The 23,503-nt window shown below is 40.7% G+C and overlaps 1 long non-coding RNA gene across 1 annotated transcript; it reads left to right on the top strand.

Annotated features, from left to right (window-relative positions):
• Nucleotides 87-2,897, top strand: LOC8075243. Its single transcript, XR_002454072.1, has 6 exons — nucleotides 87-617; nucleotides 1,180-1,252; nucleotides 1,351-1,506; nucleotides 1,588-1,668; nucleotides 1,817-1,919; nucleotides 2,034-2,897. It is a non-coding gene; the product is annotated as an uncharacterized LOC8075243 (long non-coding RNA).

Genomic DNA, 23,503 nt, shown 5'->3' with positions numbered 1-23,503 from the left:
AAATATATACAAGAGCTTCTGCTTCTACTTCAGGACTTCAAGAAACTTCTCTCCCCATCCTCTCTAACCTCTTCGCTCCCTCCGTCTCTTCCCACGCGACCGAGGCGATGGGGCGAGGCGACCTCGGTGGTGGCTGGTTCTCGGTGCGGCGGCGGCCAGCCTCATCCTCCTCCACACCCCTCCCTCCTCGCACTGCAAGGGCAGGGCGATGGCGGCCCTCGCCGGGTCTTGCGCCGGTGCATCGGTTCGTCGCCCCCGGCCACGTTGCTGAAACCCTACCTGCCACTTGCTGACCCACGCCGCCGCCCCGTCCTTCACCGTCGCCTCCTCTACCCGCCCGGTCCCGGCGGCCGCTCTTCCCCTGGAACTCTCTTCTCTTCCCCACTGTTTCCACTTCTCCTTCCTCTCCCTCCCCCTCCACGTGGGTGAATCCTAGCAACGGGCGCTTGCCCTAGCACCCGGCAGCTGGCACACCAGAGGTTCGGCGAGGTTCGGCGCCTTGCTGACGCTGGGTCGTACATGCTATGCAGCCCACGCTTGGACCGTGCACAAGCACGGGACCCCTGGTGCCGTCAGCTTGCTCCGACCCCTCCTATTCCTACTCAACGCCTCTCCAGGTTTGGAATCTTGCAGTGCGGTGATTACTCTTTTTCCCCTCATGCTATGCAACTTACTTTGAATGGCTGAATTGAAATAGAAGATTTATGAAACAATTGCTAATTCACATATATGATACTCTTAGTCTGAGAATTTGTACCACTGTGGACAGTTATGTTGTAGTTAGTATTGCATAACTGAAAATAGTAACAGTATATATATAAACAAAGAGTACACAGTAGTGCTCTAGAAAAGGCCCCAAATTAGACATGCTGTGTTTAGCAAGCCAACACATCAGAATGACATTATATAATTTTGTGGATTCTTAGCTGTTGTCATGTGTTTACCTAAGCACTGATGCATTCAAATTGCTTTATTAAGTATCCTGTGGGCCACAAAGCAACATACTCCAACATATGAGCTAGAATACCCTTTATATGGAAAATGCCTGTATAAAAAACTATATCTTGGAAAACTATGAATCATTATGACAGTCACATATGCACTTTCAGCCAAAATTACTGCAGTACAAGCTAAAGAGGAGTCTCTAGATTTTGTGTTGATAATTTTGGCTATGATCAGGTTCCATGCGCTCTCCCAATTTTGGCTACCACCAGTTTGAGGATAGAAACCTCACATAGATACACAATTTCAGGTACAGTTGTATGTTTTCTGAAATTGCTCTCTCAACTCGAGGCAACCTTGTCTCAAAGATCACTTACTTTTTTCCTGTTGTCATGTGATGGAAAAAAGAGGCTATTGCTAAAGTAGATGGTTACAATGGAGGTTGTTCAATGGACTAGCTTGTGGGGATTTTTCAAGAACGAGTATGAAACAGAGAAGAATCTGTTGGGAGGAGCTTTAGGTGCCAAAGCTGCGGGAGATTTGAAGCTTAGCATCACTGACCATGTATTGCTTTATGTTTGGTCTATAGTTATAGTTATTTTGCTCTATATGTGTCCATTGAATCTGAATTTTTGCTCTGTTTAGGATATCTCTTGGTTGTCTCCAAGTACTATGCGAGGATTACCCTCAGTAGGCTTGCAGAATCTTCTTTCCCTGAGTTTGTAGGTTTGTATTTTTCACCTTTGTATGATATTGTATTTTCTTTGTGATGCCAGTTGTGGCATCCTTTGTGTTTAAACCACTACATGCCAACCACCTGCATTTTATAGCTGCAGCTAAGATCTTTAACTGTCCCTACACATTACTCTTTCAGGAGGCAGAGAAGCATCTTTCAGTCATGGTGAACTAGACCATTTTATGTTCCGCCAATATGTAACCGGTGTCTAATCTCCAAGCATTTCCAATGTTATCAAAAGGTCCCATATTTTTCATTGCAAAGGAGCACTGTTCCCTTCTATAAATTCTACATTGTTCAAATATATGTGTATCTAAAATATTCTCTGTTTAGCAATCGGGTGTCATCTTTTCAGGTTTCCCCTCCTAGGTCATAGGATCAGGATGACAATAAATAAATTAGAAACTGCATGCTACACTCTACCAACATGACAAAGGTAAGAGGTTAGCATTTAGGTTATTTTTTAGATGCTTTGTGTTCGTGCCTCTGAGTGACGATGACATAAATATTGTTGGCTATATAATATTCTTATTTGGAAGATATATTTATCCTACTGCCTGCTAAAAAAATGTAGAATGCAACTTTTTCCTTTTCTTGACTTTCTGTTCCAATGTTTATATACAGAAAGTTGAAAGTACTAAAACTTTAGGGTTATGAAAATGGCATACAGTGACAAAAAAACTTGGTTTGCTAAAATTTATTATGTCTTCAAATAAATATTTCTATTAGGCAGCAACTTCGATTTGGTGTGTTCCTGTGAGCCATCCATGGTGAAGCTGCCCTGTACTTTAGAGAGTAAGGTCTTCAATAACGATGCTCTCGTATTCTCAAATCTGGATTCAGTTTATTATATGGCCCTAATTCTTGTTCCTTCGATTGATATTGTGCTTGCTGAGGGTGCTGCTCGACAAAATGGTGTGACATTGGAAATCTCCTTGGAGGAGATTAGCTGCACACTGCATGTAGAAGTAGTCAACTGCTGGTTGCTCATGGTTGCTCATTGCAGGATTCAGGTTAGATGTTTGACATCCTGGGTAAGGAAAGATTAGGAAAGATTGTAACCTATTTCTATGGAACAACATAAGATGCATCAGCAGTGCAATATCATGAATAGGTAATGTATTATAAGATTATGTTGTTGGAGGACATATGCTGTAAGCTGCATGAATATAGCAGTTTCTGCTTTTCCTTTTGCCTTATACCAATGAAATTTAGTTGACTCACGCTGTCAATTAGGGTGGATTAGATTCTTTTTGGTTCATATACCTAGGATCAGTGTTTGTGGTTATTGCTCTCTGATCCTAAACAATACATGTTTTATTGATTGAAATTTTTTTTATTTAGACATGCATATTAAAACACAACAATTCCTATTTCTTATCACATGATAGTATTTATTTTGTACTATTGCTTGTGGCATTGTTAGTTTACTCTTAAATTACATAGACATACTGGTTTAATGTGTAGAGAGGGTCTGCATTTTACATGAAGGTTTGTCATTTCAGATATGGAACATATGTATCATCTTTGGTTTTGTAACGGACAACCTGCATATAAACCTAAGTTTGCTCACTCACCCGTCCGCGCGATGGCGCGCGGGTTCCACTAGTAAACTACTACGGATTCACATGCTGCGATTCAACAGCACGCTGTGCGGCCGTGCTGTTGCTGTTGTGCTCCATCAACAAAGCGACGACCTGACGGCCGGAAAACCCGAGAAACACACGAGCGCAAAGGGCCAGATGCATGCATGGCCACTGGTGGTGGCGGCGTCGTGCGTGCTGCAGTGGAGCTGCAGAAGCCGTTGCTTGCCAACAGGAATCGCGATGCTTTGAGATCTCCAAATAGGCAAATACCAAATGTACGAGTATACGTACGATACGGTGAGAGACGACCCGGAAACCAACAAACTAACCATGTGATCGAGCGGTTGCCCTTTGGATATGTTTGTGATTAGACGCCAGATAAGCCACTCACTGATTGAATACCACATGTGTGATACATACATGTACAGAACTACTATGACTTGCACTAGGAGTAGTTCAGTAGTGCCACCAACACCGTAGAAATGCAGGCAGTGCCAGGCAGGCATATCTTTCGTCTTTCCATGTCGCCTTGTTCGCTTGGACTTATTAAGTTATTAGCCGAACCTGTCAGCCATTTAGTGGTATTTTTCTTTTATAATAAATCAGTCGGCCATTCAGCGATGTTTTTCTCTTATAATAAATCAGCCAACAGTCACTCTCATCATAATTCCCCCATTTTTTGAACCTCGGCCTTGTTTAGTTCCAAAAAAATTTGCAAAATTTTTCAGATTCTCCGTCTCATCGAATTTTTAGACGTATGCATGAAGTATTAAATATAAAAGAAAATAAAAACTAATTACACAGTTTAATCGGAATTGACGAGATGAATCTTTTGAGCCTAGTTAGTCCATGATTGGACAATATTTGTCAAATACAAACGAAAGTGCTACAGTGTCGATTTTTTCAAAAATTTTTGGACTAAACAAGGCCCTCATGTAGATTTCGTCCTATTATGTAGCACTATTCTGCATAATTTCAGCGAATCATTAATGTTGTTTCATCTTTTGTTCAAAATTTTTTTTTCTCTCACAGTACTTTAGCATAAGGCCTTGTTTAGTTCCGAAAAGATTTCAGATTTTGGTACTGTAGTATTTTCGTTTGTTTGTGGCAAATACTATCCAATCATAAACTAACTAGGCCCAAAAGATTCGTCTCGTAAATTACAGATAAACTGTGTAAATAGTTTTTGTTTTCTTTTATATTTAGTGCTTCATGTATGTACCACAAGATTTGATGTGACGAGGAATCTTGAAAAGTTTTTGAATTTTGAGGTCAACTAAACAAGGCATCAAAAACCAATTTCAGCGAAACGGTGCGTTTAGGCCCTGTTTAGATTGGAGATGAAAATTTTTTGGGTGTCACATCGGATGTGTCGGAAGAATGTCGGGAGAGGTTTTTAGAAACTAATAAAAAACAAATTACATAGCTTATCATGAAACTACAAGACAAATCTATTAAGCATAATTAATCTATTATTAGCACATGTGAGTTACTGTAGCACTTAAGGCTAATCATAGAGTAATTAGGCTTAAAAGATTCGTCTCACGTTTTTCAATCAAACTGTGTAATTAGTTTATTTTTTTATGTACATTTAATGTTCCATGTATGTGTCCAAAGATTCGATGGGATGGACGAAAAAATTTTGGATAAGGAACTAAACAGGGCCTTATACAACAACGTTGAGTCAAAGTATCAGTGGCCGAGCTGTTGATTCACCTAAAATTTGCCATCTTGTTGCCATGGAAATGACACGGAAAACCTTTTGTTGTTTCCTTATTTTCCCCATGAAAGCATATCATACAACACGATAAGAACCCACCAAAACATTGGACATGCATAATTTTCTGCTGGTGTTCATGTAGCACATGATATGTACTACTAGTAAAGTAGCTATTCTGTTGATGAAGCGATCGATCAATTAAGGTCGCACCAATCTGTACGTACAAACTGCAAACGAAGAGGACTAGCACAATGATAGTATCGGACAGGCTATGCGCAGATCATCAATTCGCGGCAAACATGGGGTGTGTTCTTTCGAGTCTTTGGACCATTGCCTGCATTAGCTCATGGAGAGGGGCAACCATAACGCCCTGTACAACGCAGGAAATCGAGTAGGGCTGACGAACCGCGCTGGGGCACACTGCTGTCTGTTTTCGGCCAGGACCCTGTGTGATGGCACGGCGGGCCAGCATCAGGCCTTGTTTAGTTCGCAAAAATTTTCAATATTCTCCGTCACATTAAATTTTTGGTCGCATGCATGGAGCATTAAATATAGATAAAAATAAAAACTAATTGCACAGTTTACCTGTAATTTGTAAGATGAATCTTTTGAGCCTAGTTACTCTATGATTGGACAATGTTTGTCAAATAAAAACGAAAATGCTACAGTAGCAAAAACTCAAAAATTTTGCAAACTAAACAAGGCCTCAGTGTCGAATTGATTTTGGATCATTAAAGTTATCAAAAACAGTAGCAATAAAGTATTGGCACAAAAAGAGATCTCAGATCTGGGGAAATTGAAGGTGCTGCATGCTTGACCTCCAAGGGACCATCATGTAGAGTATGTGATCGCCGTCCTTTGAGCAAGACGGCCGGGGACGCCAAATAATAAATACCCCAGGCCGGGACGGAGACGACGGCGATGGGCCACCAAGAAGCAAGAAACCAACCCGTCCGTGGCCCGCGGAGATACTCACGTCTCCGTCTCCCCCAGCTCTCCTCTCCAGCCAGCAGCGCCAAGAGAAACTGCCGCGCGCGCGGCGTCTGCATCCGTTCATGATGGTGTCTCTGTACCACCGATCAGATCAGACGTTCGTTTCCGTGCGATGCGTGCCTGTCGCAGTGTCCCAGCGTCTGTCGCTGCATGATCATGATCGCATGCAAGAGACCCATGTCGTCTTTAGGTTTTTTTTTCCTGCCCCCACGCCACGAGGTCATCACCGTCGGAGCGTCGGACAGCGCGCACCGCAAGTTGGGTTGCGTCGGTGGGAGCTGAAGGCAATCAACCATCAAAAATTGGCCGTTGGATACTTGTATGCAATTGAGCTTCCGCTCGTCGTCTCCAGCAGCTGCTGACTCTGCAGTTGACCTGTTGTTGTTTCCTCGTCCATGTAGATTGTGTTTCCACCTCGAGATGGCAACACTTTCCAAACTCGATTTCCAATCTTACTGTTATTAATTAGAGGCATTAAAGGAGGCACCGTGTTAACTCTAACCACGTGCAAGGAAAAAAGATAATCCCTAGAAATTCTCACAATAATCACAAATATCTAACCTTTAATTTGGTATACTCTAATCACCATCTCGAGATCTATTATAATTTATGAAAAAAAATTTACCCACATGTGCAATTATGAAAAATACTTAAAGTAACCCCCTAATTTGCATATAAATTATACACATCTACCATTACGGAAGATTTTTCAAAATAACTCCGTAAATTTGTATATAAATTACCAACACTTGTTATTCTAAAAAACAATTCAAAATAACCCCCCTAAAATTGTATCTAAATTACCCATTTTGTTATTATGAAGCATAACTCATAATAACCACCTCACATTGCATCTAAATTACCCACCTCTCTCAAATCTATATGTAAAGACTATTATAAGCTATTACAAAAAAAAATCAATATCCATAAAGTATGAGAGAGATATATTCATAAATTATGAACTTCTACAACTATGAAATTAAATAATCAGAATGCTATGTTTATCCATGTATATACAAGACATATATATATATTATTTCTAAATTACAAACTTCTACAATTGTGAAGTTAAATAACTATAATGCTACATTTGACCATGTAAACTAACTAAACATATATACATTAGCATAAATATTTATTTAAGTAGCTTAATTAAAATCACATAGCAATAACATAACAATGTCAATTCCCTTTAAATAATATTAATACTCCCTAATAGTGAATTTCACAGTTGTTTTCAAATAACTTTATACATTTTAACTAAATGATTATGTAATTATCAATAAAAATTGAATTAAAAAACTAGAGTTTCTATTTAATATGTGGAAAAAATTGTACAACCTGGTTAAAAGTCCAAAGCTAAACTATAATTTATGAAGTCACAAAAAGGGATTCAATAAGAGTTCATATCTTATGATTAGGTTACAACTAAATGCACGTCATGCTAAAAAAGATAAATACTATAAATTCTAGCTAAAGGACTTTAATGGCACCTCCACGTTAATCTCGACAAGGCACAATAGGAAAGTAAAAGATAGATCCTAGAAATTTCTCATAAAAATCAGAAAACATTTGATTATCAATTCAGTATAACCTAATCACCATTGATAACAGTAGCTATTAGATCTATTCTGTTTTCAAAATATTTACCCACATTTGCTATTACATAAAACAACATAACTAACTCATGACCCTATATTTGAAGTACCCACAAATACTGTTAAGAAACATGATCTAAAGTAGACCTGAATTTGCATCTAATTACCCATGTATTCCTATTACAACAAATGATAATTTATGTAACACAATTTTTATCTCATTAGTAAGAAAAATAAATATCCTCTCAAATCTACATCTAAAAGATAATCAATATCTTCTATTAAAAATTGTTTAAATAATAATGGAGCATGTAGATGTTTGCACATTACCCACTTCTATTATTAGTAATATATTAAGATTGATTAATGTAAGCATACACATTGTGTCAGCATGCATGAGCAAAAATAGATATATGTTATGTTTGAGCAATAAAATATTTTCCTAACAACTCCGCTAACAATTTTGTTAGAAACCATATTAGTAACCATGCCATAATTCATAGGATGTTACTTTATCCATATTTATATATTTAAACTAAATCTTTGACATGTCTATATTGATAGTATAACAATAATTGCACATATAATTCTTTGAAAGGAAAATTCAATCATCTTAAGATTTGTGGGAGACTACTGATGACTATATTTTTCGCCCCATTAACATTACTCTACACTAATTCGATCATTATAAGGCTTAATAAGGTTTAAAATTCTCTTAGCTTAGCACTGCTACCCCATCTGATCTCATTTCAAGCTCTATCACTTATCTTAGGTGACATGGTGCAAGTTTCAAATGATTGTATATGCTATTGTAGTATTTCGTAATGTACTATATAGCCTAAAATCCTTATTTTAAAATAGTCTAAAATGAGAGTCAGTAAAACATACAACAAGCACAAAAGTTTAAACTTGAGGAAAAGATCCGTAGCAGTTAATAAAAGTTAAAAAACATCAAAATTTAGATTCATGACTTAATATATGTGATGCAATAAGAGTAACGTAGTTAATGGCAAGGTTTCAAACTAATTACATATTAAAGTCCACAAGGTGCCATGAAAAATTAAAAATATGAATATGTATGAAAAATATAAGTCAGTCTCTTGCAAAAAAAGTAATTAATAAGTTTATGATCATTAGATATAGACTAAAAAGTATCTATTGTGTCTATTCTGTGGAAAATAAACAAAGAAAAAGAATACAATTTAATATAAATATTTTTTATTAAATAAATATATTATATTATTAGTGTTATATTTTTTAAAATTCTAACCCATGCAAGAGCACGGGTTGATGGACTAGTGGAGAATAATTTAAACTGGAATGGAATCAACTTTATCATCACAAGAAGCTAAATAGGGACAAAACTCTCCCTATCAGGTTTGGCTCATTCTCAGGGTCCATTTGGTTTGGGTTTTGGGAGCATCCTTTGCTTCCTAGAAGTAAAGTCAACAAAGGCCCCAGAATGGCCTAGCAGCTTTGTTAGACCTGAGCATTTCGTAGGACAGATCGAAAAAAGTCCGATTATTTTGGGCAAAAAGTCCCACCCATTACTATCCCACTAGGCAAGTTGAGCCTATTTTTTTGGGCTGGACATGGGCTTGCACAGGTCGCCCGTGTATTTTATAGTGTAAAATAACTAAAAATAATATTTCGGGATGGCCTCGAGCCATGAAAATTTTTTCTGGGCAGCAGGATTTGTGCCTGTGCCGTGTCCAGAAAGGCCAAAATCCATCGGGCTTAGGCCGGTCTAGGCTCAATTTGCTTAGCTATACCAAGCAGCTTCCACGTAGTGAAAAATTGAAATCCCCTAAAGACCTACTTTTAGAGGCTTCGAGAGCAAAAAGTTTAATTTGAAAATATTATTAGCCTACCACTATTAAGTGGAAAATACCGGTTCATTTTTCTTTCTCTTGTCCCTATCGACACAGAAGTCTCACCGTTCGCTCATCCTAGGCGATGCCGGCTAAGGTTGCACGAGCTTCCTCCAGCGAGGTCCCCTACATGCAAACACAAGGTTCATCTAGTGCTCTCTGGGCGGCATCCTCCAGCAAGTGCGAGGCGCCCTCCATCCCAGGCACCACTGTTCCCCGTGGCTAAGAGACCGGCTGCTCGTTGCCATCCCCCAAGCTGCTGCACCCCTCCCTCGTGGCCCCTCCCTCTCCGACAATGGCCCCAGCCTGCCTTGGATCCATTATCGGTGAGGGCCACTAGTCTCCTCAGATCTGACGGCTAGCACCCTAATTGCATCCATCAGCAAGCCCCAAAAATGTAGTCGTCGGTGAGCCCACTCCCTTGACTGCGACCAGGGCCTCCCCTGATTGCTCCAGCATAGCCTCGTCTCTTGAGTCCACAGGAAGAAGGGGCTGACGAGCAGCGCTGATTGTAAGTGTGAAAGCCCAAGTTTGGTTTTGGTAATTAATGACACCAAGTTGCTAATGCCTTGTGTTTAAGTGATTTGAGTTCAGCATAGCAACACATGTGATGAAGGTGCATTGTGGCATGGAAAGGTGACCACATGATCACAAAGGGATGAAGCATGAAGTGAAGATCATGGTGATAGACGAGGAGCAAAGTTATCAAGGCAAAGGTATAAACATAGGGTTTTACTTTTGTCGGTCTAAGTTGAGTAGAGAAGTGATTGACCGGGTTTAGGATAGATAGCCGACTATCTAGAGGGGAAATCACGGTCATCTCTCGAATCAAGTGCTACTAGGTCTACATCTTGAGCATATGCATTATGATCTAGTAAAGTGCTAACTTAACTCCTTTGGGTGAAAATGTTTGTGAAAAGCTAACACACTTGCACCTTGGTGGTGGACACTCGTTTGTGTTAGCACATTTACAAAGGAGGTGGTTTTCCTAGGGTTGAGAGGGATGTGGGTTCCTCTCTCCCTCCGACCGAGCTTGCGAGGCGGGATTCGGCGCTTTTGAGAAAAATAAGTGTATATTTTCTATTGCGCCGATGGGAAATTTGGAGAAGTCGCGGGAGTGTTTTTCACTGAGAAACACTCACCGGACGCTGTGTGCGGAGGCACCGGACGCTAGCTTCAGAGTCCGGTGTGCTTGACCCTGCTAGGGCTGAGCACCGGACGCTCTCTAAGTGCGTCCGGTGTGAGGAGATTTTGCAACTCTCTCTGCGCATGAGTCCGGTGAGCACCGGATGCGTCTGGTGTGGACTAGCTTAGCGTCCGGTGACCCTACAAGTTTGCAAAGCTCTCTGCGCACGAGTCCGGTGTGCACCGGACGCGTTTGGTGTGGACCTGCAGAGCGTCCGGTGCTGTGCAGGTAGCCGTTAGAGACTGACACGCGAGATTCAAGAAGGACACGTGGCCAACCCCTGAGCACCGGACGCTGGGGGTCGAGCGTCCTGTGATCACTTGGTAGCGTCCGGTGCCCCCGTTTTTAGCTCAGTGAAAACAGCCAACGGCTAGTTCTTTGAGGGGGCTTATAAATAGATGGTGGCCGGCTTTGGGAGGTTATCTCTTGCACATTTGATTACTTGAGACATACATTGAGCTAGAGAACACTCCCTTCACTCATCTCCTTGCTTGATTGCTCATCTTAGTGAGATTGAGTGAGATTCAAGTTCATTGCTTTGAGAGTTGCATTTAGTGGCACTTGATTCTTGAGTTTGCTGTGGATTTCTTGTTACTCTTGGGTGTTTCCCGACACCCTAAACGGCTTGGAGCAGCGGTGGTGTTGAGCTCGTGATTGGAGATTGTTTCGAGCCTCACCAAGTGATTTGTGAGGGGTTCTTGAGCCTTCTCCGCGGGAGATCGCAAATTGGTTACTCTAGTGGATTGCTCGTGGCTTGGAGGATCCCCATCTTGTGAGTGGATGTGCGTCACCCACTGAGGGTTTGTCTTTGGATTGTCAATTAGCTCGTGATCCATCAAGTGGGTGTATCGCCACAACGAGGACTAGCTTGCCGGGAAGCAAGTGAACCTCGGTAAAAATCTTGTGTCATCTCTTGCCGAGGATTCTCTTGTGATTGTGAGTGATTGGTTGGATATATCTCTACTCTACAACATTGGTATAACAATCACTCTTCACTCCTTTACTTTCTTGTTGTTGTGCTTTAGTGTTTAGCCTTGTACTAGTTTGTATAGGTGGCTTGCATAGCTTAGTTGAGCTAGTGCTAGAATTGCTTCGCCTTTTATTTTACTAACTCACTTGCTTAGTGAAGTTTGTAGAATTTTTAAATAGGCTATTCACCCCCTCTAGCCACTTGGACCTTTCAAGTGGTATCAGAGCCGAGGCACCGTTTATTTGAGGCTTAAAAACCTACGGTGAAGAAATGGCTCTAAGTTTGCATATCAACAACACTAAGAAGGCACCTTTCTTTGATGGCACAAATTATGCATATTGGAAGGTCAAGATGACCGCACATCTTAAGTCAATCAATAGAGAGGTTTGGAAGGTGACCGAAACAAAGTTTGAGGTTGCAAATGAGAATGCACCAACACCGGTCGAAGAAAAGAAGCTTCAATGCAATGGCATTGCAATTAGTGCTCTTCATAAAGCTCTTGATGACAAGACCTTTGAGCAAATCAAGAACATTGTGGTTGCTAATGATGCATGGGCAAAATTAGAAGAAACATTTGAAGGCACCAAAGGTACTAAGACCGCCAAAGCTTACATCCTCCAAGAGAAGTTCTCAAGCTTCAAGATGCAAGAAGATGAAAGTGTGCCGGAGATGTTTCACCGGTTGCAAGTTATTGTGAATGAGCTCAAGGCACTTGGGGAAGAAGTGAAGGATAGTCAATTATCTATGAAGTTCTTAAGAAGCTTGCCCAAGAGATTTGACACTTTGATCACCGTGCTAGTCAAGACAACTCTTAGTGAATCAACTCCCCAACAAGTCTTTCAAGAGGTGATGACGGATGATGCCTATAGAGAAGATGATGAAAAGGATGAGTTGATCAAGAAGAAGAAGAAGGATGGTGAGAAGAAGAAAAGTGTGGCATTCAAGGCCTCTACATCCAAGGGCAAAGCTAAGCAAGAATCATCAAGTGAAGAAGAAGCAAGCTCTTGTGATAGTGATAATGATGAGGAGATGGCTCTTCTTGTCAAAAGATTTGGCAAGTTTATGAAGAAGAAGGGCTATCGGGCAAGAAGGAAGAAGAGCTCCTCCAAGAAAAATGACCATTCTATGAGGTGCTTTAGATGCCATAGCAAGGATCATCTCATCGCCAAGTGTCCTTATGATAGTGATGATGAAGATGCTATCAACAAGGAAAGAAAGAAGCAAAAGAAGAAGCAAGAAAAGAAGGAAGGCTCAAACAAGAAGAAGGGTGATGCCCATGTTGCAACTTGGGATTGTGATGACTCCTCAAGTGATGAGGAGAGCACCAAGAAGAAGGCGCATGCTAGCATTGCCATTCAAGGAAAAAGCTCCATCTTCGACACTCCATCATGGATTCTCTTGTGATTGTGAGTGATTGGTTGGATATATCTCTACTCTACAACGTTGGTATAACAATCACTCTTCACTCCTTTACTTTCTTGTTGTTGTGCTTTAGTGTTTAGCCTTGTACTAGTTTGTATAGGTGGCTTGCATAGCTTAGTTGAGCTAGTGCTAGAATTGCTTCGCCTTTTGTTTTACTAACTCACTTGCTTAGTGAAGTTTGTAGAATTTTTAAATAGGCTATTCACCCCCCTCTAGCCATTTTGACCTTTCAAAGTGAGAGAGGAAGAGGGTTGAGTTGGGTGAACTATGAATGACAGTGGGGGTTCTCTCATTAGTGTTTTCTAAAAGCCACATCTGTTCCACTAAATGGCTTTCAAATTTTTCACAAATCACAACAACTTTTCTAAAAACTACAGTTTAACCAAACACACCCTCATTACCCGCTCCCCACGGAGCCCTGGTTAGGTGAGATGTATCTAACCATCTGTGTGCTAGGAAACCCCATCCATCCATTCATTCCTTCCTAACCCAAATATTTCTAAAAATAATAGAAAATTTATATTTAGATGTACTCCCTCCATAACCATAAAGAATGTCATTTAGGACAACGATATAGTCTCCAAAGCCTAACTTTGACTCCTTAGTTTTATAAAATTATTTATCAAAAGTGGTATATATATATTTATGATAGTATTTTTAAGACAAATCTATTCATATGGTTTTTATATTTCCAAACTCAGCAAATTAAAAGTTATTCATGATTTATATTCCCAATGTTTAACCCAAACCTTGTTCAAAACGACTTTCTTTATAGGTACGGAGGGAGTACATTTTAGTGGTTTGATGGTTGTGGTCCTCTTTTGTGATGCAATTGTTCATTCAAATTTCTTGATAGTTTTAGATGTATTCACTTTTAAATAGCCTGCTATCAAAATCTTGCAGAGTAATATGAACAAAAGTTCTTGATAATTTCGTAATCCTTCCAATGACATATATCATGTGAGCAGATGTATATAATCACTCCATTTATTTTTGTTTTTCTAGACTAGTAGTGTTTTGTGGATAGAAAGTTAAATTATGTTGCAAGTTTGTTTTGGGTATCTTAGTTTCTTCAAAGTTGAAATATTATAATACAAGAGATGTAAATCTTAGTGTTCTAAAACTATTGTCAAAGGTTTAGATTTTTTTGGAGTAGTGGTTTATTCACATGAAAAGTGTGAAGTAGAGTTGCTGCTATCGATTGAATGTTTGGTTGTTGTTTTGGGGGAAACAGTGGCATAGGCTGTAAAAGTGCTTTTATGTGTTGTTGTTTCTTGATTGTATGGTTATATATTCTGAGGTGATGACTTTGGAAAAGGTGGTGCACCTTTGGACCATTGTTAGCATGTCCTTGCTCTTCGGTGAAGGCAAGTAAATGTAGTGATGTGATCTCCATGCTTTGGTAATGTTGTTTGGTTTGCCTCCACATAATTTCAATACCATACTCTAAGCAATATGGTCTGAACTACCTTTTATTAATTCATATTTGAATATGTTGTCTCTCTTATTAATACTTCTTGTTTATGTCACTATCATGGATTTTAAATTGTGCTTAACTCAATTTTAATGTAAATATCCTTGTTAAGGTGGTTTGCTCGCTGATATTTTTTTTCATAAACCCCATATGTTTGTTTTCCCCCTCTCAGATACGTGAGCTTTGATGATGCATTGCTGGATGGGAGTAGCAACATATGTGCACTTTCTGTGATATTCACATCTTTTTGTACACATGTGTTGTAATACAAAAATAGTTGATTGCATAACTATTTGAACAGACTAGTGTGGTAGAACCGCCTGAATTATGATGGCACACGTGTGCCTTTCATTCTTAAGATCTCTGACTATTGTCCATGGGAACCAGATAATTCCGGCAGCCTATCGGGCGTCGTCGACAAACCCTGAGTCATCCACTCTTACCTCCGAGCAGAATCATTACAGAAGACATTACAGTATTACAATTGATACAAATATATTATATTAGAGTAAAAGTGTGGTAGTCTTACAAATCATATTGTGAACAACAACCCTTGTTACTCGCGCTAATGTTACAGTAACCAACTCGACCATTGTTGTTTTTGTTGTGTTCTTCCTACACCCTTTCTCAAAACATATAATACATATATCCCTTCATGAGCAGCCGCCACCTCATGCTCATATGAGAGAAGACTGGAGAATAGAGAATGGAGAAGAGGGAGGGAGTTAGGGTTTGACCGTCGTCATTGGCGGACTCAAGGGGGGGGCTGGGGTGGTTGCAGCCCCCCTCTTGGACTCAAAATGTTATTTAACAGATTTTTTTAGCAAAAGACTCCATGTATTTGGTATTTTTCTATGTTTATTTTATAAATTTTTGTTTTTGAGCACTTTGAATCAATATTGAATTATCAATCTTAGCTATATCTATTAGTGTACTAGATTGAGCGAGCAAAAAATTTTTTTAGCTATGTTATTTAGCCCCTCTTGGTCTGTTTCTAGATCCGCCACTGACCGTCGTTCATTGCCATATCTATTCTTCCTCTAGAATCGGTTGCTCTTTCTGTTTTCCCTCAATCCCCATGTTCTTGATGATGACATCGTGTGTTGAGTAGATCAAAGTTGACAGGAGGTAGTAGACTTTAATACCTTTATTTTGGCATAGAGATCACCTTTGTAGCCCTATAGTTTGTGAGATATGATCATTGCTTGATGATGTAGTGGTGCTGTCAAATTTATGGACAATTTTAGATGCATTCAGTTATGCAATATCAAGTCCAGAATCTCGAGGAATGATCTATCTGAAAGTTGTAATAAATTCCATAAGCTTTTTGGATTGGTAAGCTTTATAAATTTTGGATAAGTATATCTCCAGTTATCCATGTCTTAGTTAGCTACTATTTTTGTATTGTCAGAAAAGTTTAGTAAGCTTCTTGCCTTGTTTTGGGTATCTTAATTTCTTCAAAATCTGAAAGTTATAACATAAAATCTATAGATCATGTTGTTTTGTATATTCTGAGAAAGTGTAACACCCCGAAATCCACAGACACTCTTGATGCTACTAAACTTCACAAACAACAACCACACATGATAAATAAAGATTTTGGTAGCAACTGCTTTTGTATTTATAATAAGCAACACGGAAGAAAGATACATAGATAATCAAAATTAGCAAGAACATCCTAACAAAAATATGAATTACCTTTAAACATTTGTTCTCAAGTCTAATGAACAAAATCAAATTATTATCTTTTAAAACACGAAGTCTCTAAATGAAAAAGTGTGAGGCATGCATCTAATCCTCTTCCCTTCAAAGCAAGCATCAAGTACCCTAGAATTCATATTAAGTGCATTCTAACTTCACTCTTGATCTAATCATAGACTAGAATTCATACTTTGAATGAACCACTTGAAATTTTGAAGGACCCTAATTATCACTTTGAAAGTTTATGGACCCAAAAAAGAATGTGAGAAAGGTTTGAGGACCCACAATGTATTTTATTGCTTACAAAAAAAATCTATATGGGCACTAGAAACTAACTTCACCATGTTTGCCATAACAACTATTTTTTCTTTCATCTCAACGCCACTTCAGTCCCAACCATTAGGTCTCATTGCCGTTGGGGTGTCTCCCAAAGAGATCTTTTCAAAACTAACCATTTTTTCTTGCCCCTTCCTCCCTCCCAACCATCACCCACTCACCACCCACAATATTTTGCTATTGTCTCATTTCCCTTCTTGCACCATTCAATACTCTTTGTTCTGTCTCTAGCAAAGTATATTGTTGATATTTGTAGATTCGTATGAAAAATACCTAGAAAATATCATGATTTTGAAGGTTTTAAGAATATATATGATATTAGTGAACAAACATATGCATCAAAGAATGTTGCAGCATTCAATACTCTTTGTTCTTTCTCCTCTAGCAAAGTAGATTATTGAGATTTGTAGATTCCTATGAAAAATACCAAGAAAATATCATGATTTTGAAAGGTTTTAAGAATATATATATGATATGAGTGAACAAACATATGCATCAAAGAATGTTTCAAAATTAGATATAACAACTATTTTTATTGGCCGTGATAGAATTTACTTGTCCCTACCTATGCTCCTGCAGAAAGATGCAAATGTCAAAATTTCATGCATAAGTGTGAGACCCATAACAAAATTCCTTCTCTTTGCTGTCTCCTTCGTTGGTTGAGATTGTAACACAATATGTACTCAACAAGACATGTTTTATGTTAACAATTGTTGAAGTGGGTAGTTTATAAGCATATCTTAGCACTTTAGGATATTTTTTAGTTATGAAGGCGGTAGAAAATTTAGAGGCTATTAAGGTGTTATTTTTGTTATTTTAGTAAGTGTAAAGTTCATGGTCGGTCCTCCAACTTGTGGAGCTGTATCATCTTGTTCTCCGAACTAAAAAATATGTTATTTTAGTATATCAACTCTGTTTAAGTCCCATATTCATTCCAAACTGGATTGGATACACATGTCACCTCTATCTCTCATCTTTAATTTGTCATCTCTCTCATGTCCATAGTTAGCTCGTCGTCGCGTCTCTACTTCGGTTGCTGCTCTCTCCATGCATATGATTGTTGCCACCTTGGTCCGCCCCGTCGACCTCGATGAGTAGCTGATGGTGCGGTGAGATCATGGGCGGTGGTGCATACTAGGCTCGAGGACAAACGCTAGGCGGCGGCGGTTGTTGTTGATGGCCACAACAACTGCTCGCTCGCATGCGCTCGAAATTGTAGTTGTGGCTCACCCGTGTGCCTATGCGCCGCGGCAGCTGCTCGCTTTGTGTCTGTGTGGCGGCAATGGCAGCTCACCTACGCACCTGTGCAACCGCAACAGTGTCTCACTTGCCTGATAGTAGCCACGGTGGCGATGCATGCTTGGACGGCCAGGTGATGGCGATGATGCATCCGCATGGCCAGGCGAGGCTAGCATCACGACTAGATGAGTGGAAGAAGATGTTTTTTAAAACAACCCCTCATAAATTTTATAAATATTAGTGAAATTTTTGTGTCTAGGCAATTTTGTATATAACCCTCGCTAATCTTCTACTTCAATCAATCAAGTCTTATCTTAGTACACGAGCACAAATCTGTACCTAATACGAGACCCAAACAAAGTTTGAGGATCAAAAGGGCATAATTTTTGAGTCTGGAAATCAGGATGACACCCCTCACAAGTTGGAGGACCGACCATAAACTTTACTCTTTTAGTAACAATGGATGTGAGTAATTGATATAAAAAATTATAGTGGTACGTACTTTTGATTAATTTAGGGTATATGTTGATAATTAGATGCAAATTTAGGGGTTCTTTTAGGTTATTTTAATAATTACTGAGATGGATAATTTATATGAAAATTTACTGTTGGTGCAAAAGTAGATCTGCAAACACAAAGGGCTAATACCCGATTCAAACGTTAAGGCGTGCCAGCCGATTTGACCTTACTATCGGCAAAGGTGATAACTCGAACACTTTGGTCCCGACAACAGCGATGTGCCCGGATGTCACGGCCAAGAGGTGTTCACGCGGAACTTGAGAATACGCCGAGCTTAAGTCGATGAATTCTTAAGAACTCGTAATGAAAAAGGAAAATATGACGAAGTCGTCGAAAAAGTAGATGCTGGAATATGAGTAAAAACTTATGTTTGATTGATTGACAGATATTTTATTACAAGGCCCTAGGGTCTACATTTATACCCTGCTCAAAGAGCTACAATCAGACACGACTAGGACTTGAATTCCAATTTAAATAGAATCCATATACATAGCGAATTTAAACATCTATGGAAAACATAAAACTATCCTCCCATGACAAACCAGGACACCACCATAGGTCAATCGGCAACCTTCACGTTCCCCTTCCGAATTATCGGCAGACTTTTCATCATAGTCATCGGCAAAGACCAACACTGACCATCGGCACGAACGCATCACCACCTCTGGACTTAGTCACATTCAGCTGTCTCTTCATCGGCAACCGTCCTCATCGGCAACTCCCCTGCAGACTAATTACTGTTGCCCATCTGCCGATCTATACTTTACCGATCCCTAGGCACGTGTCTAAAACCGGTGTCAACACATGCCCCCAATTTCAGAGTATGAAATCATTATTGCTCCGAAGTTCTCTGCAGTAATGATGCCTTTCCGCAATTAATTCTCTCAATTTGGTAACCGACCATTGAAGCTGAACAACCCTGACCCGATTCTTCCACAGATTCCTCGAATTCCTCAACCTCCCAAACTGGACATCTCCACTTTACTCACCCATCGGCAATATTACCGTTAGAGTGAGCTACCGATGGACCGACCAGGAGATCTTGCACAGTAACATATCTCCAAAATCATGACCATGTTGACAGTCCTTAATGCTCACATTTAACCATCAACTAATCATGGAAAAGGATCTAAATGGAACCAACACCTAGATTTAGGGTTTTATCTGACAGAATTCCACGAGTTTTGGTGTTTGTCTATTTCTGCAGGGGGTTATCAGGAAATAAGGAAGAAAGGCCCACATGTCGGGTTTACATAGAGATATTAACGTGCCGCGCAATTTTCTACCATCTAGAAGACTCCAGAAGCCACGGGAACGAACGAGCGACGTAACGGAGCAGGGCACTGGGCGCCCGCCCTCCCCCCTGGACCAAACAGAGTCCAATTCGGGGACAACACTCCACCGACCTAATCTTTCAAGGAAAACCAGACGATCAATGTCGGTTTGATCCGACGGCCCAGATTCACTTGAAGGGACTATAAAACCAGACCCCCCTGGCCCCTGGAGATCATACCTCTTCTACAGAATCAAAGCTAGGGTTTCAATTCTTCATCCAAGTAGAGAGGATCCCTCTAGTTCTTCTAGTTCTACCTCTAGTTCATCTAGATCTAGTTCTAGTTCATCTAGTTCTAGTTCTAGTTCCTCTAGTTCTAGTTCTAGTTAGTTCTAGTTGTAATCTAGAAAATAGGGAGAGAGAAGAGGAGAGCGGAGGAGGAGCCGGATCTGTCGGATCTTCCTCAACATTATACTTTTGCAGCATCTGGTTCGTTCTTCATCGTTCTCCAGGTTCTTCAATTCATAATTCCTGAGTTCTCTAATTACTTTTATTTACATTCAAGTTATTTATTGGATTCTCGCTTGCATCAAGTGCTCTAATCTTTGAAACATTAGAGTAGTAATTAATAGATTAGACGTGGTGTTTAGTCTTGCAATTACCTAGAATTGCACCCAATCCTGCGGATTGTTGTGGTAGCCCTAGGGTAGTGACAGCCCTAACGGTCGACGTATTCCACCACGTTCGGATCGGTGTTTGTAGGACCGTAGTCGGAGCTTCCTAGCCCCCTTCTCATCTCTTTCTGTGGTTAGTGTTCTGATGTCCCGAAATAGATAATCTGGAAGTAATTCTTGATTCTTAGATCAACTAGAGAACTCTCAGGAAACTTCCTCTCTTTCCCACCAAAAATAATTATATAGTTATCCTTGGGCGATCTTGGATCTTAATTAGTACACTCACGTTCCCTGTGGAAAATCGATACTCTGGAATACTCCCGGGTGAAAGCTACATCGGTATCCGTGCGCTTGCGGATTTTTCTGTTTGCGTTTAAAATACCCAACAGACCGCTTGCCGTCAAATCACCTGCGCAATCCCTTGATTACCGTGCGAACAGTTACCATATCCATCTGAGCATCCTCGGATTTCACGGATGCAGCAAAGAGATAAGTCAGATTTGCCCTTGTCCGTTTTGTCCTATAAATACTTCCTTCTCGGGTACCATTTCTCCATCTTATCATTCTACAGCCCAAAATCCATTTTCTTGGCGGCGGCACCACCCGAAGACTCCAAGAACTTCATCGAAGGCCTTCTTCACCAACCCCCAAGGATCCGATCTTCTCTTTTTCAAGAAAATGGCCATCAACTTCATCGTGCCTGAGGTCAGTTCATCACCTCTCCCCTGTACTTTTATTGCACTCCTGTTCATCCACAGTTCATCCTACTGAATACTCTCCCTTTTCTCTTGTTCTTCTTTTTATCCCCAAAACCTCTAGGATTTGTCCAATAGGATCGTCATCCCTACCGATCAGCCGCATCTCCAATGTCTTGGTCCATTAGGGAACCCAGATCCTACCGATCTGATAAACGCAGAGACAAACAGAATCCCCTTTAGAGCCGAGAATTTTTCTCTAGATCTGTGGAGAGATGCCTTCCGTTCTTGGCCCAGTCCTACCAAAGGATGGAAGGATTGGTTCCTGAGAGTTAATAACTCGAATGAAGTTCAATGGGGTGAACGGAAACTAGATCAATGCATCAGATTGTCTCTTGCTGATATGGATAGAAATGAATCACTCCTGATAGCTGCCTCATACTTCTGGTCAGACACCCTCAATGCTTTTATGTTTGGTCATGGCCCCGCTTCCCCTACACTTGCCGATGTACTCATGCTTACCGGTTTAGATATATCTTCCGCCGATAGTACCCACCTGTTTGACACCAAACCGAGCGTTAAGGTGGAAACTCGCTCTATCGGCGGTTGGTCAGGGTATATTCAGAAGTACCGAAGAACTAGACCTGTCAATATAAAGGAGCAAACCACTTTCCTGAATATGTGGCTAGATAAGTTTGTATTCTGTGGTCGATCGGCAGGACCAACTTCTGTCTATCTATCGGCAGCAGAAAGATTAGCTAATGGTGGTCGATTTCCCCTTGGCCGATACCTGCTCGGCTCTGCTTATCACCTCCTCCATCAGGTAGCCCAGAAATTACTGCTTGGTCAACCCATCGACAACTTAGGGGGTCCCTAGTGGTTCATCAATATGTGGCTTAGTCTCCACATGCACAAGCGCCTTGAGTTTGATCTCTTTGCACAACGCTTCCCCAGGGATATAGCAGAGGACTATAAACTGGACGAAGAAGAATCGGCAACTCGTTCCCCTCTGAACTTTGGCGAAGCCGTTATAGTTTTGCCCGGCACAGGTGGTAACGCAGACCAGTTTAGCCGATTCTTTCAAACTCTGTATGAGGGTCTGACCAGAGAACAGCGATCATGAATGCCTTCTGAAGATCCAAACACCAGATTTCCCTTGGTCTTCCATCCCTTCAATGATGCTCTCAACAAGGACCATGAGGTGATGATGGCAATTATCACCCCGAGAGCTATACCGGTGAATTTCTTCGGCAGTGGGAAAGCTTCAAATGTGACTTATGAATTCTACAACCCATCGGCACTAGCTCGTCAACTGGCTTTCGGCCAACTGCCGATTGCACTTTGCTACGCCGATGTAATAAAGCCGAGGGAGATTATCACCAGCCATCTGGAATGGATCAGGGTAGCCCAACTCCCACCAAACAGATGTTGATTTATCGGCTTGGATCCCAGCTATCTTCATCACTCAGACATACAAACAGTGGTGGGAAGAATGGAAAGAGCACCTGTTCTGTAGATCGGCTCTTACATACCGTGGCATGATCGACCCCCAATACAAAGTCCCCGATAACACTGTAAGTATCTCAAAACCGATGTTTCAATTTCTTCACTGCCTTTTTCAATCGGTAACCCCTTTTCTTTGTCATATATAGGTTGACGACACACCACCATCGGTCAGCAGGAGTGGCAAGCCGATTGAGCTTTTTCCATCAGGCCCGATCTCCTCGATCGACAACAACGCTCCAACCTTGGCTGCCATAATGCATCGAGGTGTGCGCCTCAAGAAAGTCACCACCAGACGAACGAAGACATCCCCATCGGTAGCCGCCACTGCCTTAGCACAAGCCTTTAAGGTAAAGTTTTTAATTCTTCAACTTATAACGATTCCATTCTTATACCCCGTTGTACTTGTACTCACAAAACTTCTTACTATTGTATCAGCACACTGGCACATCAGCAAAAACTAGAAGTACGACTGCCGATGCCTCCCAGTCCAGCCAACCAAAGAGAAAAGGCTCCAAGAGTACCAGAACCCAAGCGAAGCGCCAGAGAACAGCAACACCTTCCCCTCCTCCGAGGTCACTGTTTTAATTATCAAATAAACAAAGAAAAGGATCCAAATGAAATCAACATCTAGACTTAGGGTTTTATCTGACAGAATTCCACGAGTTTTGGTGAGTTTTGGTGTTTGTCTATTTCTGCAGGGGGTTATCAGGAAATACGTAAGAAAGGCCCACACGTCGGGATTACATAGAGATATCAACGTGCCGCTGTTGACGGTCCTTAAGTATCAAATTTAATTATCAAATAAATAAAGAAAAGGATCCAAATGAAATCAACATCTAGACTTAAGGTTTTATCTGACAGAATTCCACGACTTTTGGTGTTTGTCTATTTCTGCAGGGGGTTATCAGGAAATATGGAAGAAAGGCCCACATGTCGGGATTACGTAAAGATATTAACGTGCTGCGCAATTATCTTACATCTAGAAGACTCCAGAAGCCACGAGACCGAAGCGGAGGCGAAACGGGGCCAGAGACAGGGCGCCCGCCCTGTCCTACTGGGCGC

Source organism: Sorghum bicolor, chromosome 6 (assembly GCF_000003195.3).
Source record: "Sorghum bicolor cultivar BTx623 chromosome 6, Sorghum_bicolor_NCBIv3, whole genome shotgun sequence".
NCBI classification, from domain to species: domain Eukaryota; kingdom Viridiplantae; phylum Streptophyta; class Magnoliopsida; order Poales; family Poaceae; genus Sorghum; species Sorghum bicolor.
This window is presented reverse-complemented; position numbering and strand designations above follow the sequence as displayed.